Source organism: Drosophila rhopaloa, unplaced genomic scaffold (assembly GCF_018152115.1).
Source record: "Drosophila rhopaloa isolate 14029-0021.01 unplaced genomic scaffold, ASM1815211v1 contig_148, whole genome shotgun sequence".
NCBI lineage: Eukaryota > Metazoa > Arthropoda > Insecta > Diptera > Drosophilidae > Drosophila > Drosophila rhopaloa.
This window is the reverse complement of record NW_025335026.1, coordinates 410,228-426,861: the sequence shown is the minus strand read 5'-3', so window position 1 is coordinate 426,861 and position 16,634 is coordinate 410,228.

Genomic DNA, 16,634 nt, shown 5'->3' with positions numbered 1-16,634 from the left:
AAGTCGGAACGGCCGGGATCGGCCGACTATATCCTATAGCTGCCATATAACTGATTGATCGGAAATGCCATAACTCTGCTGTTTGTTAAGTTAGGAAGTTGGGATTTTCTATGGGTTTTATATTTGGCCAATCAATCCGACCTACCAAATTTCATAAGGATCGGTCGACTATATCTTATAGCTGCCATATAACTGATTGATCGGAAATGCCATAACTTAAGTGTTTGTTAAGTTAGGAAGTTGGAATTTTCTATGGGTTTTTTTGCCCAATCAATCCGACATATCAAATTTCATAAGGATCGGCCGACTATATTCTATAGCTGCCATATACATAACTGAACGATTGGAAATGCCATAACTTTGGTGTTTTTAAAGTTAGGAAGTTGGGATTTTTGATGAGTATTAAGAATGCATCATATGAATAATTTTGGAGAATATAATTTGCAGAATATTCTGCAAGGGTATTTCAACTTCGGCTCCGCCCGAAGTTAGCTTTCCTTTCTTGTTTTTATTTTTATTTATTCATTTTTATTGTATTCCATTTTCTTATATTTTAGGTGTTAACATTTATGAAATATATTTATGTGTAATCACTGTTGTTTGTGCTGTTTTTATTTTATTTTATTTTATTTTTTTTATTTTGCTGCTTATATTTTATCCAGGTCATTTCCCCGGCTCATATACCTTTTTTTCATACAATTAATATGCAGCTTGTAAATTTTGTAAAAGAGAGTGACGCACATGATAACAACAATGATTATCAAGAGTATATGTACCCAATATAGATTGATGTTGCTAGATTCTACCTTGTTGATGACATTGGCAGTGGAATCCACTGTTTTTATGTCCAAAGTCATTTTGGTGGGTTTTGCATATACTTTTATTTTATGTGTATAAAGTGTTTTATTAAAATTATTATGATCTTCTATTGAAAATTTACTTATCGCATTACTGCGCATTTAAATTAACAAACTTCCTACCTAGTTTTTTGCATAGCTTTACGGGCTACACATCTAATCGGGCAGAAAAGGTTCCGCTCAATTTTACAAAATATTATATTATTGAAAAAAAATATGCATCGTAGTGCAATCAAAAAATTTATGCAACGCATGCATGGGTAGAAAAAAAATTTTGCTTCCAGCTTGGTTGATTTCTCTTTCTTCCTTCTACGTCAACTGGTCGTCGCCGGTTTGGCTACGCTGACGCTCCTTCGAAGGCGCAGGTGGCGGTCGTGCCTCCCACGCTTGAAATCTGCTGCTGCTGTCCTGGGCCTATGGGCTCAGGCGGTACCGGTGCTGGTCTTCGCGCTGGTCTTCGGCTTCATGCATGCGGAATCGCATGCCGCAGAGTTGAGAGGTCCGGGGCAGTCGGTCGGGCAGACTTGTGGTCGTTTCGGCAGTGGCTTAAGAATATTTGGTTTTGTTATTAGTTTTTCATTATACCCTTGCAGAGGGTATTATAATTTTGGTCAAAAGTGTGCAACGCAGTGAAGGAGACATCTCCGACCATATAAAGTATATATATTCTTGATCAGGATCACCTCCTGAGTTGATATAGCCATGTCCGTCTGTCCGTCTGTCCGTCTGTCCGTCTGTCTGTCCGTCTGTCTGTCCGTCTGTCTGTCCGTCTGTCTGTCCGTCTGTCTGTTTCTACGCAAACTAGTCGCTCAGTTTCAAAGCTATCGAATTGAAACTTTGCACACACCCTTCTTTCCTTTGCACGCAGTATATAAGTCGGAACGGCCGGGATCGGCCGACTATATCCTATAGCTGCCATATAACTGATTGATCGGAAATGCCATAACTCTGCTGTTTGTTAAGTTAGGAAGTTGGGACTCTCTATGGGTATTATATTTGGCCAATCAATCCGACGTACCAAATTTCATAAGGATCGGCCGACTATATCCTATAGCTGCCATATAACTGATTAATCCGAAATGCCATAACTTTGGTGTTTGTAAAGTTAGGAAGTTGGAATTTTCTATGGGTTTTTTTTTGCCCAATCAATCCGACATATCAAATTTCATAAGGATCGGCCGACTATATTCTATAGCTGCCATATACATAACTGAACGATTGGAAATGCCATAACTTTGGTGTTTTTAAAGTTAGGAAGTTGGGATTTTTGATGAGTATTAAGAATGCATCATATGAATAATTTTGGAGAATATAATTTGCAGAATATTCTGCAAGGGTATTTCAACTTCGGCTCCGCCCGAAGTTAGCTTTCCTTTCTTGTTTTTATTTTTATTTATTCATTTTTATTGTATTCCATTTTCTTATATTTTAGGTGTTAACATTTATGAAATATATTTATGTGTAATCACTGTTGTTTGTGCTGTTTTTATTTTATTTTATCTTATTTTTTTTTATTTTGCTGATTATATTTTATCCAGGTCATTTCCCCGGCTCATATACCTTTTTTTCATACAATTAATATGCAGCTTGTAAATTTTGTAAAAGAGAGTGACGCACATGATAACAACAATGATTATCAAGAGTATATGTACCCAATATAGATTGATGTTGCTAGATTCTACCTTGTTGATGACATTGGCAGTGGAATCCACTGTTTTTATGTCCAAAGTCATTTTGGTGGGTTTTGCATATACTTTTATTTTATGTGTATAAAGTGTTTTATTAAAATTATTATGATCTTCTATTGAAAATTTACTTATCGCATTACTGCGCATTTAAATTAACAAACTTCCTACCTAGTTTTTTGCATAGCTTTACGGGCTACACATCTAATCGGGCAGAAAAGGTTCCGCTCAATTTTACAAAATATTATATTATTGAAAAAAAAATATGCATCGTAGTGCAATCAAAAAAATTATGCAACGCAGTGCATGGGTAGAAAAAAAAAATTTTGCTTCCAGCTTGGTTGATTTCTCTTTCTTCCTTCTACGTCAACTGGTCGTCGCCGGTTTGGCTACGCTGACGCTCCTTCGAAGGCGCAGGTGGCGGTCGTGCCTCCCACGCTTGAAATCTGCTGCTGCTGTCCTGGGCCTATGGGCTCAGGCGGTACCGGTGCTGGTCTTCGCACTGGTCTTCGGCTTCATGCACGCGGAATCGCATGCCGCAGAGTTGAGAGGTCCGGGGCAGTCGGTCGGGCAGACTTGTGGTCGTTTCGGCAGTGGCTTAAGAATATTTGGTTTTGTTATTAGTTTTTCATTATACCCTTGCAGAGGGTATTATAATTTTGGTCAAAAGTGTGCAACGCAGTGAAGGAGACATCTCCGACCATATAAAGTATATATATTCTTGATCAGGATCACCTCCTGAGTTGATATAGCCATGTCCGTCTGTCCGTCTGTCCGTCTGTCTGTCCGTCTGTCTGTCCGTCTGTCTGTCCGTCTGTCTGTCCGTCTGTCTGTTTCTACGCAAACTAGTCGCTCAGTTTTAAAGCTATCGAATTGAAACTTTGCACACACCCTTCTTTCCTTTGCACGCAGTATATAAGTCGGAACGGCCGGGATCGGCCGACTATATCCTATAGCTGCCATATAACTGATTGATCGGAAATGCCATAACTTTCGTGTTTGTAAAGTTAGGAAGTTGGGACTTTCTATGGGTTTTAAATTTGGCCAATCAATCCGACCTACCAAATTTCATAAGGATCGGCCGACTATATCCTATAGCTGCCATATAACTGATTAATCCGAAATGCCATAACTTTGGTGTTTGTAAAGTTAGGAAGTTGGGATTTTCTATGGGTTGTATTTTTGGCCAATCAATCCGACGTTCCCAATTTCATATGGATCGGTCGACTATATCCTATAGCTGCGATATAACTGAACGATCAGAAATGCCATAACTTTGGTGTTTTTAAAGTTAGGAAGTTGGGATTTTTTATGGGTTCTATATTTGGCCAATCAATCTGACCTACCAAATTTTAAAAGGATCGGTCGACTATATTCTATAGCTGCCATATAATTGAACGATCGGAAATGCCATAACATTGGTGTTTTTAAAGTTAGGAAATTGGGATTTTGTATTGGTTTTTTATTTGGTCAATCTATCTATTTCATAAGGATCTTTGGTGTGTTTTTCAGATTTAATTTTAAACCTAATTTAGAATTGTTATTGAGCACTGGTACATATAAGAAAATTTGTACTTAGTCATAGAATATGTCATAGAATATAAAATCAATCAATAAAATTCAACCCCCTCGAACTTTTCCTTAATGGTAATGCCAACTTTTGAGAAATAGATTTATTAAATATTATTTTGAATCTATCGCCGATACATTTTTATACCCTTGCAGAGGGTATTATAATTTTGGTCAAAAGTGTGCAACGCAGTGAAGGAGACATCTCCGACCCTATAAAGTATATATATTCTTGATCAGGATCACCTCCTGAGTTGATATAGCCATGTCCGTCTGTCCGTCTGTCCGTCTGTCTGTCCGTCTGTCTGTCCGTCTGTCTGTCCGTCTGTCTGTTTCTACGCGAACTAGTCTCTCAGTTTTAAAGATATCGAATTGAAACTTTGCACACACCCTTCTTTCCTTTGCACGCAGTATATAAGTCGGAACGGCCGGGATCGGCCGACTATATCCTATAGCTGCCATATAACTGATTGATCGGAAATGCCATAACTCTGCTGTTTGTTAAGTTAGGAAGTTGGGATTTTCTATGGGTTTTATATTTGGCCAATCAATCCGACCTACCAAATTTCATAAGGATCGGTCGACTATATCTTATAGCTGCCATATAACTGATTGATCGGAAATGCCATAACTTAAGTGTTTGTTAAGTTAGGAAGTTGGAATTTTCTATGGGTTTTTTTTGCCCAATCAATCCGACATATCAAATTTCATAAGGATCGGCCGACTATATTCTATAGCTGCCATATACATAACTGAACGATTGGAAATGCCATAACTTTGGTGTTTTTAAAGTTAGGAAGTTGGGATTTTTGATGAGTATTAAGAATGCATCATATGAATAATTTTGGAGAATATAATTTGCAGAATATTCTGCAAGGGTATTTCAACTTCGGCTCCGCCCGAAGTTAGCTTTCCTTTCTTGTTTATTATTTGTATTTGGGTTGCTGAGTGAGTTGTGCCTTGTGGTACTCTATTTTGGAGGGTTTCCTTTAAAAATTCAAGCTCATTATAAAGTTTTTTGCGCCGTCGTCCACGCGGGCGGTCTTGATTGAGCATATAGCAGCCACTTTATGCGGGCTATTCTTTTATTAATTTTATTCTTCTGACCTCCACGTACCATCACGCACACTCTACTCACTCAGAGGTGTTTTTTGTGTATATCCTCCTTGTATCCTCATTGTATTATTAATCTTCCCGATTCGCTGCTCCTTGTGGTCCTGTCACGGTCGCCATGAAATAAGTTTATTCTGTTTGGTTCCAATTTGTGTTTTTTATTTAGTAGGAGCAGCAAAGGTGCCGCTCCAACGATCAAAATGTCTCTGTTCTTTTACAATATTCTTTAAGTCTAATTATGGCTAAGTCCCGTAGCTGCGCTGCTCGCAGGCGGCGGCAGAGAGACGGCTATGTACCTATATATTATATGTATTAAATTATGCTCTCTTAAGCTGGAGCGCGAGGGTATATGCATGCACTTGAATTCGGCCGGCGCGTGTAACAGAATGCTGACACTTGCACTTTCTGTGAGCGCGCCACTTGGGTTTTTTGACCGGGCCTTTATGAATGCACTGCAACAAAGTGTTACAGTGTGTTTACAGTAGATATTCAATATATGCGCATACTACAAAAGTTATGGACTCTCGAAGTTCAATTTTGGGTCAAAGTTAAACAAGTCAAATTAGAAATAACTGACATGAAAATGGGTGAAAAATTTGATCACAGTTAAATTGAAAAATTTTAATGCAGATTTTTAGAGAATCGAATCAGAAGTCTTTAGAGGTATGCCACTTTGGAATCGGCTTAAGTTTGGACTGTCTAAGTCCAATTTTTAGTCACTCTGTTACAAGTCCTCGGAAATCTAGAAATAACTGACATGAAAATGGGTCAAAAAATTAATCGACGTTAAATTGAAAAATTTGAATGCAGATTTTTAGAGAATCGAATCAGAAGTCTTTAGAGGTATGCCACTTTGCAATCGGCTTTAGCTTGGTAAAGTTATGGACTCTCGAAGTTCAATTTTGGGTCAAAGTTAAACAAGTCAAATTAGAAATAACTGACATGAAAATGGGTGAAAAATTTGATCAAAGTTAAATTGCAAAATTTGAATGCAGATTTTTAGAGAATCGAATCAGAAGTCTTTAGAGGTATGCCACTTTGGAATCGGCTTAAGTTTGATAAAGTTATGGACTCTCGAAGTTCAATTTTGGGTCAAAGTTAAACAAGTCAAATTAGAAATAACTGACATGAAAATTGGTCAAAAATTTGATCAACGTTAAATTGAAAAATTTGAATGCAGATTTTTAGAGAATCGAATCAGAAGTCTTTAGAGGTATGCCACTTTGCAATCGGCTTTAGCTTGGTAAAGTTATGGACTCTCGAAGTTCAATTTTGGGTCAAAGTTAAACAAGTCAAATTAGAAATAACTGACATGAAAATGGGTGAAAAATTTGATCAAAGTTAAATTGAAAAATTTGAATGCAGATTTTTAGAGAATCGAATCAGAAGTCTTTAGAGGTATGCCACTTTGGAATCGGCTTAAGTTTGATAAAGTTATGGACTCTCGAAGTTCAATTTTGGGTCAAAGTTAAACAAGTCAAATTAGAAATAACTGACATGAAAATTGGTCAAAAATTTGATCAACGTTAAATTGAAAAATTTGAATGCAGATTTTAAGAGAATCGAATCAGAAGTCTTTAGAGGTATGCCACTTTGGAATCGGCTTAAGTTTGATTAAGTTATGGACTCTCGAAGTTCAATTTTGGGTCAAAGTTAAACAAGTCAAATTAGAAATAACTGACATGAAAATGGGTGAAAAATTTGATCAAAGTTAAATTGAAAAATTTGAATGCATATTTTTAGAGAATCGAATCAGAAGTCTTTAGAGGTATGCCACTTTATAATCGGCTTAAGTTTGGTAAAGTTATGGACTCTCGAAGTTCAATTTTGGGTCAAAGTTAAACAAGTCAAATTAGAAATAACTGACATGAAAATTGGTCAAAAATTTGATCAACGTTAAATTGAAAAATTTGAATGCAGATTTTAAGAGAATCGAATCAGAAGTCTTTAGAGGTATGCCACTTTGGAATCGGCTTAAGTTTGATTAAGTTATGGACTCTCGAAGTTCAATTTTGGGTCAAAGTTAAACAAGTCAAATTAGAAATAACTGACATGAAAATGGGTGAAAAATTTGATCAAAGTTAAATTGAAAAATTTGAATGCATATTTTTAGAGAATCGAATCAGAAGTCTTTAGAGGTATGCCACTTTATAATCGGCTTAAGTTTGGTAAAGTTATGGACTCTCTAAGTCCAATTTTTAGTCACTCTGTTACAAGTCCTCGGAAATCTAGAAATAACTGACATGAAAATGGGTCAAAAAATTAATCGACGTTAAATTGAAAAATTTGAATGCAGATTTTTAGAGAATCGAATCAGAAGTCTTCAGAGGTATGCCACTTTTCAATCGGCTTTAGCTTGGTAAAGTTATGGACTCTCGAAGTTCAATTTTGGGTCAAAGTTAAACAAGTCAAATTAGAAATAACTGACATGAAAATGGGTGAAAAATTTGATCAAAGTTAAATTGAAAAATTTGAATGCAGATTTTTAGAGAATCGAATCAGAAGTCTTTAGAGGTATGCCACTTTGGAATCGGCTTAAGTTTGATAAAGTTATGGACTCTCGAAGTTCAATTTTGGGTCAAAGTTAAACAAGTCAAATTAGAAATAACTGACATGAAAATTGGTCAAAAATTTGATCATAGTTGAAAAATTTGAATGCAGATTTTTAGAGAATCGAATCAGAAGTCTTTAGAGGTATGCCACTTTGCAATCGGCTTTAGCTTGGTAAAGTTATGGACTCTCGAAGTTCAATTTTGGGTCAAAGTTAAACAAGTCAAATTAGAAATAACTGACATGAAAATGGGTGAAAAATTTGATCAAAGTTAAATTGAAAAATTTGAATGCAGATTTTTAGAGAATCGAATCAGAAGTCTTTAGATGTATGCCACTTTGGAATCGGCTTAAGTTTGATAAAGTTATGGACTCTCGAAGTTCAATTTTGGGTCAAAGTTAAACAAGTCAAATTAGAAATAACTGACATGAAAATTGGTCAAAAATTTGATCAACGTTAAATTTAAAAATTTGAGTGCAGATTTTAAGAGAATCGAATCAGAAGTCTTTAGAGGTATGCCACTTTGGAATCGGCTTAAGTTTGATTAAGTTATGGACTCTCGAAGGTCAATTTTGGGTCAAAGTTAAACAAGTCAAATTAGAAATAACTGACATGAAAATTGGTCAAAAATTTGATCATAGTTGAAAAATTTGAATGCAGATTTTTAGAGAATCGAATCAGAAGTCTTTAGAGGTATGCCACTTTGCAATCGGCTTTAGCTTGGTAAAGTTATGGACTCTCGAAGTTCAATTTTGGGTCAAAGTTAAACAAGTCAAATTAGAAATAACTGACATGAAAATGGGTAAAAAATTTGATCAAAGTTAAATTGAAAAATTTGAATGCAGATTTTTAGAGAATCGAATCAGAAGTCTTTAGAGGTATGCCACTTTGGAATCGGCTTAAGTTTGATAAAGTTATGGACTCTCGAAGTTCAATTTTGGGTCAAAGTTAAACAAGTCAAATTAGAAATAACTGACATGAAAATTGGTCAAAAATTTGATCAACGTTAAATTGAAAAATTTGAATGCAGATTTTAAGAGAATCGAATCAGAAGTCTTTAGAGGTATGCCACTTTGGAATCGGCTTAAGTTTGATTAAGTTATGGACTCTCGAAGTTCAATTTTGGGTCAAAGTTAAACAAGTCAAATTAGAAATAACTGACATGAAAATGGGTGAAAAATTTGATCAAAGTTAAATTGAAAAATTTGAATGCAGATTTTTAGAGAATCGAATCAGAAGTCTTTAGAGGTATGCCACTTTGGAATCGGCTTAAGTTTGGTTAAGTTATGGATTCTCTAAGTCCAATTTTGAGTCACTCTGTTACAAGTCATCGGAAAATTGGAAATAACTGACATTGAAAAATTTAAATGCAGATTTTTAGAGAATCGAATCAGAAGTCTTTAGAGGTATGCCACTTTGCAATCGGCTTAAGCTTGGTAAAGTAATGGACTCTCGAAGTTCAATTTTGGGTCAATGTTAAACAAGTCAAATTAGAAATAACTGACATGAAAATGGGTCAAAAATTTGATCAACGTTAAATTGAAAAATTTGAATGCAGATTTTAAGAGAATCGAATCAGAAGTCTTTAGAGGTATGCCACTTTGGAATCGGCTTAAGTTTGATTAAGTTATGGACTCTCGAAGTTCAATTTTGGGTCAAAGTTAAACAAGTCAAATTAGAAATAACTGACATGAAAATGGGTGAAAAATTTGATCAAAGTTAAATTGAAAAATTTGAATGCAGATTTTTAGAGAATCGAATCAGAAGTCTTTACAGGTATGCCACTTTGGAATCGGCTTAAGTTTGGTTAAGTTATGGATTCTCTAAGTCCAATTTTGAGTCACTCTGTTACAAGTCATCGGAAAATTGGAAATAACTGACATTGAAAAATTTAAATGCAGATTTTTAGAGAATCGAATCAGAAGTCTTTAGAGGTATGCCACTTTGCAATCGGCTTAAGCTTGGTAAAGTAATGGACTCTCGAAGTTCAATTTTGGGTCAAAGTTAAACAAGTCAAATTAGAAATAACTGACATGAAAATGGGTCAAAAATTTGATCAACGTTAAATTGAAAAATTTGAATGCAGATTTTAAGAGAATCGAATCAGAAGTCTTTAGAGGTATGCCACTTTGGAATCGGCTTAAGTTTGATTAAGTTATGGACTCTCGAAGTTCAATTTTGGGTCAAAGTTAAACAAGTCAAATTAGAAATAACTGACATGAAAATGGGTGAAAAATTTGATCAAAGTTAAATTGAAAAATTTGAATGCAGATTTTTAGAGAATCGAATCAGAAGTCTTTAGAGGTATGCCACTTTTGAATCGGCTTAAGTTTGGTAAAGTTATGGACTGTCTAAGTCCAATTTTTAGTCACTCTGTTACAAGTCCTCGGAAATCTAGAAATAACTGACATGAAAATGGGTCAAAAAATTAATCGACGTTAAATTGAAAAATTTGAATGCAGATTTTTAGAGAATCGAATCAGAAGTCTTTAGAGGTATGCCACTTTGGAATCGGCTTAAGTTTGATAATGTTATGGACTCTCGAAGTTCAATTTTGGGTCAAAGTTAAACAAGTCAAATTAGAATTAACTGACATGAAAATTGGTCAAAAAGTGTTACAGTGTGTTTACAGTAGATATTCAATATATGCGCATACTACAAAAGTTATGGACTCTCGAAGTTCAATTTTGGGTCAAAGTTAAACAAGTCAAATTAGAAATAACTGACATGAAAATGGGTGAAAAATTTGATCACAGTTAAATTGAAAAATTTGAATGCAGATTTTTAGAGAATCGAATCAGAAGTCTTTAGAGGTATGCCACTTTGGAATCGGCTTAAGTTTGGACTGTCTAAGTCCAATTTTTAGTCACTCTGTTACAAGTCCTCGGAGATCTAGAAATAACTGACATGAAAATGGGTCAAAAAATTAATCGACGTTAAATTGAAAAATTTGAATGCAGATTTTTAGAGAATCGAATCAGAAGTCTTTAGAGGTATGCCACTTTGCAATCGGCTTTAGCTTGGTAAAGTTATGGACTCTCGAAGTTCAATTTTGGGTCAAAGTTAAACAAGTCAAATTAGAAATAACTGACATGAAAATGGGTGAAAAATTTGATCAAAGTTAAATTGAAAAATTTGAATGCAGATTTTTAGAGAATCGAATCAGAAGTCTTTAGAGGTATGCCACTTTGGAATCGGCTTAAGTTTGATAAAGTTATGGACTCTCGAAGTTCAATTTTGGGTCAAAGTTAAACAAGTCAAATTAGAAATAACTGACATGAAAATTGGTCAAAAATTTGATCAACGTTAAATTGAACAAGAAAGAAAAGCTAACTTCGGGCGGAGCCGAAGTTGATATACCCTTGCAGAATACTCTGTAAATTATATTCTCCAAAATTATTCATATGATGCATTTTTAATACTCATAAAAAATCCCAACTTCCTAACTTTAAAAACACCAAAGTTATGGCATTTCCAATCGTTCAGTTATATGGCAGCTATAGAATATAGTCGGCCGATCCATATAAAATTTGGTAGGTCGGATTAATTGGCCAAAAATAAAACCCATAGGAAATCCCAGCTTCCTAACTTTACAAACACCAAAGTTATGGCATTTCCGATCAATCAGTTATATGGCAGCTATAGGATATAGTCGGCCGATCCTTATGAAATTTGGTATGTCGGATTGATTGGCCAAAAATAAAACCCATAGGAAATCCCAGCTTCCTAACTTTTCAAACACCAAAGTTATGGCATTTCCGATCAATCAGTTATATGGCAGCTATAGGATATAGTCGGCCGATCTTTATGAAATTTGGTAGGTCGGATTGATTGGCCAAATATAAGACCCATAGGAAGTCCCAGCTTCCTAACTTTACAAACACCAAAGTTATGGCATTTCCGATCAATCAGTTATATGGCAGCTATAGGATATAGTCGGCCGATCCCGGCCGTTCCGACTTATATACTGCGTGCAAAGGAAAGAATGGTGTGTGCAAAGTTTGAACTCGATATCTTTAAAACTGAGAGACTAGTTCGCGTAGAAACAGACAGACGGACAGACAGACGGACAGACAGACGGACAGACGGACAGACGGACAGACGGACATGGCTATATCAACTCAGGAGGTGATCCTGATCAAGAATATATATACTTTATAGGGTCGGAGATGTCTCCTTCACTGCGTTGCACACTTTTGACCAAAATTATAATACCCTCTGCAAGGGTATAAAAATTTGAATGCAGATTTTTAGAGAATCAAATCAGAAGTCTTTAGAGGTATGCCACTTTGCAATCGGCTTTAGCTTGGTAAAGTTATGGACTCTCGAAGTTCAATTTTGGGTCAAAGTTAAACAAGTCAAATTAGAAATAACTGACATGAAAATGGGTGAAAAATTTGATCAAAGTTAAATTGAAAAATTTGAATGCAGATTTTTAGAGAATCGAATCAAAAGTCTTTAGAGGTATGCCACTTTGGAATCGGCTTAAGTTTGATAAAGTTATGGACTCTCGAAGTTCAATTTTGGGTCAAAGTTAAACAAGTCAAATTAGAAATAACTGACATGAAAATTGGTCAAAAATTTGATCAACGTTAAATTGAAAAATTTGAATGCAGATTTTAAGAGAATCGAATCAGAAGTCTTTAGAGGTATGCCACTTTGGAATCGGCTTAAGTTTGATTAAGTTATGGACTCTCGAAGTTCAATTTTGGGTCAAAGTTAAACAAGTCAAATTAGAAATAACTGACATGAAAATGGGTGAAAAATTTGATCAAAGTTAAATTGAAAAATTTGAATGCAGATTTTTAGAGAATCGAATCAGAAGTCTTTAGAGGTATGCCACTTTGGAATCGGCTTAAGTTTGGTTAAGTTATGGATTCTCTAAGTCCAATTTTGAGTCACTCTGTTACAAGTCATCGGAAAATTGGAAATAACTGACATTGAAAAATTTAAATGCAGATTTTTAGAGAATCGAATCAGAAGTCTTTAGAGGTATGCCACTTTGCAATCGGCTTAAGCTTGGTAAAGTAATGGACTCTCGAAGTTCAATTTTGGGTCAAAGTTAAACAAGTCAAATTAGAAATAACTGACATGAAAATGGGTCAAAAATTTGATCAACGTTAAATTGAAAAATTTGAATGCAGATTTTAAGAGAATCGAATCAGAAGTCTTTAGAGGTATGCCACTTTGGAATCGGCTTAAGTTTGATTAAGTTATGGACTCTCGAAGTTCAATTTTGGGTCAAAGTTAAACAAGTCAAATTAGAAATAACTGACATGAAAATGGGTGAAAAATTTGATCAAAGTTAAATTGAAAAATTTGAATGCAGATTTTTAGAGAATCGAATCAGAAGTCTTTACAGGTATGCCACTTTGGAATCGGCTTAAGTTTGGTTAAGTTATGGATTCTCTAAGTCCAATTTTGAGTCACTCTGTTACAAGTCATCGGAAAATTGGAAATAACTGACATTGAAAAATTTAAATGCAGATTTTTAGAGAATCGAATCAGAAGTCTTTAGAGGTATGCCACTTTGCAATCGGCTTAAGCTTGGTAAAGTAATGGACTCTCGAAGTTCAATTTTGGGTCAAAGTTAAACAAGTCAAATTAGAAATAACTGACATGAAAATGGGTCAAAAATTTGATCAACGTTAAATTGAAAAATTTGAATGCAGATTTTAAGAGAATCGAATCAGAAGTCTTTAGAGGTATGCCACTTTGGAATCGGCTTAAGTTTGATTAAGTTATGGACTCTCGAAGTTCAATTTTGGGTCAAAGTTAAACAAGTCAAATTAGAAATAACTGACATGAAAATGGGTGAAAAATTTGATCAAAGTTAAATTGAAAAATTTGAATGCAGATTTTTAGAGAATCGAATCAGAAGTCTTTAGAGGTATGCCACTTTTGAATCGGCTTAGGTTTGGTAAAGTTATGGACTGTCTAAGTCCAATTTTTAGTCACTCTGTTACAAGTCCTCGGAAATCTAGAAATAACTGACATGAAAATGGGTCAAAAAATTAATCGACGTTAAATTGAAAAATTTGAATGCAGATTTTTAGAGAATCGAATCAGAAGTCTTTAGAGGTATGCCACTTTGGAATCGGCTTAAGTTTGATAATGTTATGGACTCTCGAAGTTCAATTTTGGGTCAAAGTTAAACAAGTCAAATTAGAATTAACTGACATGAAAATTGGTCAAAAAGTGTTACAGTGTGTTTACAGTAGATATTCAATATATGCGCATACTACAAAAGTTATGGACTCTCGAAGTTCAATTTTGGGTCAAAGTTAAACAAGTCAAATTAGAAATAACTGACATGAAAATGGGTGAAAAATTTGATCACAGTTAAATTGAAAAATTTGAATGCAGATTTTTAGAGAATCGAATCAGAAGTCTTTAGAGGTATGCCACTTTGGAATCGGCTTAAGTTTGGACTGTCTAAGTCCAATTTTTAGTCACTCTGTTACAAGTCCTCGGAGATCTAGAAATAACTGACATGAAAATGGGTCAAAAAATTAATCGACGTTAAATTGAAAAATTTGAATGCAGATTTTTAGAGAATCGAATCAGAAGTCTTTAGAGGTATGCCACTTTGCAATCGGCTTTAGCTTGGTAAAGTTATGGACTCTCGAAGTTCAATTTTGGGTCAAAGTTAAACAAGTCAAATTAGAAATAACTGACATGAAAATGGGTGAAAAATTTGATCAAAGTTAAATTGCAAAATTTGAATGCAGATTTTTAGAGAATCGAATCAGAAGTCTTTAGAGGTATGCCACTTTGGAATCGGCTTAAGTTTGATAAAGTTATGGACTCTCGAAGTTCAATTTTGGGTCAAAGTTAAACAAGTCAAATTAGAAATAACTGACATGAAAATGGGTGAAAAATTTGATCACAGTTAAATTGAAAAATTTGAATGCAGATTTTTAGAGAATCGAATCAGAAGTCTTTAGAGGTATGCCACTTTGGAATCGGCTTAAGTTTGGACTGTCTAAGTCCAATTTTTAGTCACTCTGTTACAAGTCCTCGGAGATCTAGAAATAACTGACATGAAAATGGGTCAAAAAATTAATCGACGTTAAATTGAAAAATTTGAATGCAGATTTTTAGAGAATCGAATCAGAAGTCTTTAGAGGTATGCCACTTTGCAATCGGCTTTAGCTTGGTAAAGTTATGGACTCTCGAAGTTCAATTTTGGGTCAAAGTTAAACAAGTCAAATTAGAAATAACTGACATGAAAATGGGTGAAAAATTTGATCAAAGTTAAATTGCAAAATTTGAATGCAGATTTTTAGAGAATCGAATCAGAAGTCTTTAGAGGTATGCCACTTTGGAATCGGCTTAAGTTTGATAAAGTTATGGACTCTCGAAGTTCAATTTTGGGTCAAAGTTAAACAAGTCAAATTAGAAATAACTGACATGAAAATTGGTCAAAAATTTGATCAACGTTAAATTGAAAAATTTGAATGCAGATTTTTAGAGAATCGAATCAGAAGTCTTTAGAGGTATGCCACTTTGCAATCGGCTTTAGCTTGGTAAAGTTATGGACTCTCGAAGTTCAATTTTGGGTCAAAGTTAAACAAGTCAAATTAGAAATAACTGACATGAAAATGGGTGAAAAATTTGATCAAAGTTAAATTGAAAAATTTGAATGCAGATTTTTAGAGAATCGAATCAGAAGTCTTTAGAGGTATGCCACTTTGGAATCGGCTTAAGTTTGATAAAGTTATGGACTCTCGAAGTTCAATTTTGGGTCAAAGTTAAACAAGTCAAATTAGAAATAACTGACATGAAAATTGGTCAAAAATTTGATCAACGTTAAATTGAAAAATTTGAATGCAGATTTTAAGAGAATCGAATCAGAAGTCTTTAGAGGTATGCCACTTTGGAATCGGCTTAAGTTTGATTAAGTTATGGACTCTCGAAGTTCAATTTTGGGTCAAAGTTAAACAAGTCAAATTAGAAATAACTGACATGAAAATGGGTGAAAAATTTGATCAAAGTTAAATTGAAAAATTTGAATGCATATTTTTAGAGAATCGAATCAGAAGTCTTTAGAGGTATGCCACTTTGGAATCGGCTTAAGTTTGGTAAAGTTATGGACTCTCTAAGTCCAATTTTTAGTCACTCTGTTACAAGTCCTCGGAAATCTAGAAATAACTGACATGAAAATGGGTCAAAAAATTAATCGACGTTAAATTGAAAAATTTGAATGCAGATTTTTAGAGAATCGAATCAGAAGTCTTCAGAGGTATGCCACTTTTCAATCGGCTTTAGCTTGGTAAAGTTATGGACTCTCGAAGTTCAATTTTGGGTCAAAGTTAAACAAGTCAAATTAGAAATAACTGACATGAAAATGGGTGAAAAATTTGATCAAAGTTAAATTGAAAAATTTGAATGCAGATTTTTAGAGAATCGAATCAGAAGTCTTTAGAGGTATGCCACTTTGGAATCGGCTTAAGTTTGATAAAGTTATGGACTCTCGAAGTTCAATTTTGGGTCAAAGTTAAACAAGTCAAATTAGAAATAACTGACATGAAAATTGGTCAAAAATTTGATCATAGTTGAAAAATTTGAATGCAGATTTTTAGAGAATCGAATCAGAAGTCTTTAGAGGTATGCCACTTTGCAATCGGCTTTAGCTTGGTAAAGTTATGGACTCTCGAAGTTCAATTTTGGGTCAAAGTTAAACAAGTCAAATTAGAAATAACTGACATGAAAATGGGTGAAAAATTTGATCAAAGTTAAATTGAAAAATTTGAATGCAGATTTTTAGAGAATCGAATCAGAAGTCTTTAGAGGTATGCCACTTTGGAATCGGCTTAAGTTTGATAAAGTTATGGACTCTCGAAGTTCAATTTTGGG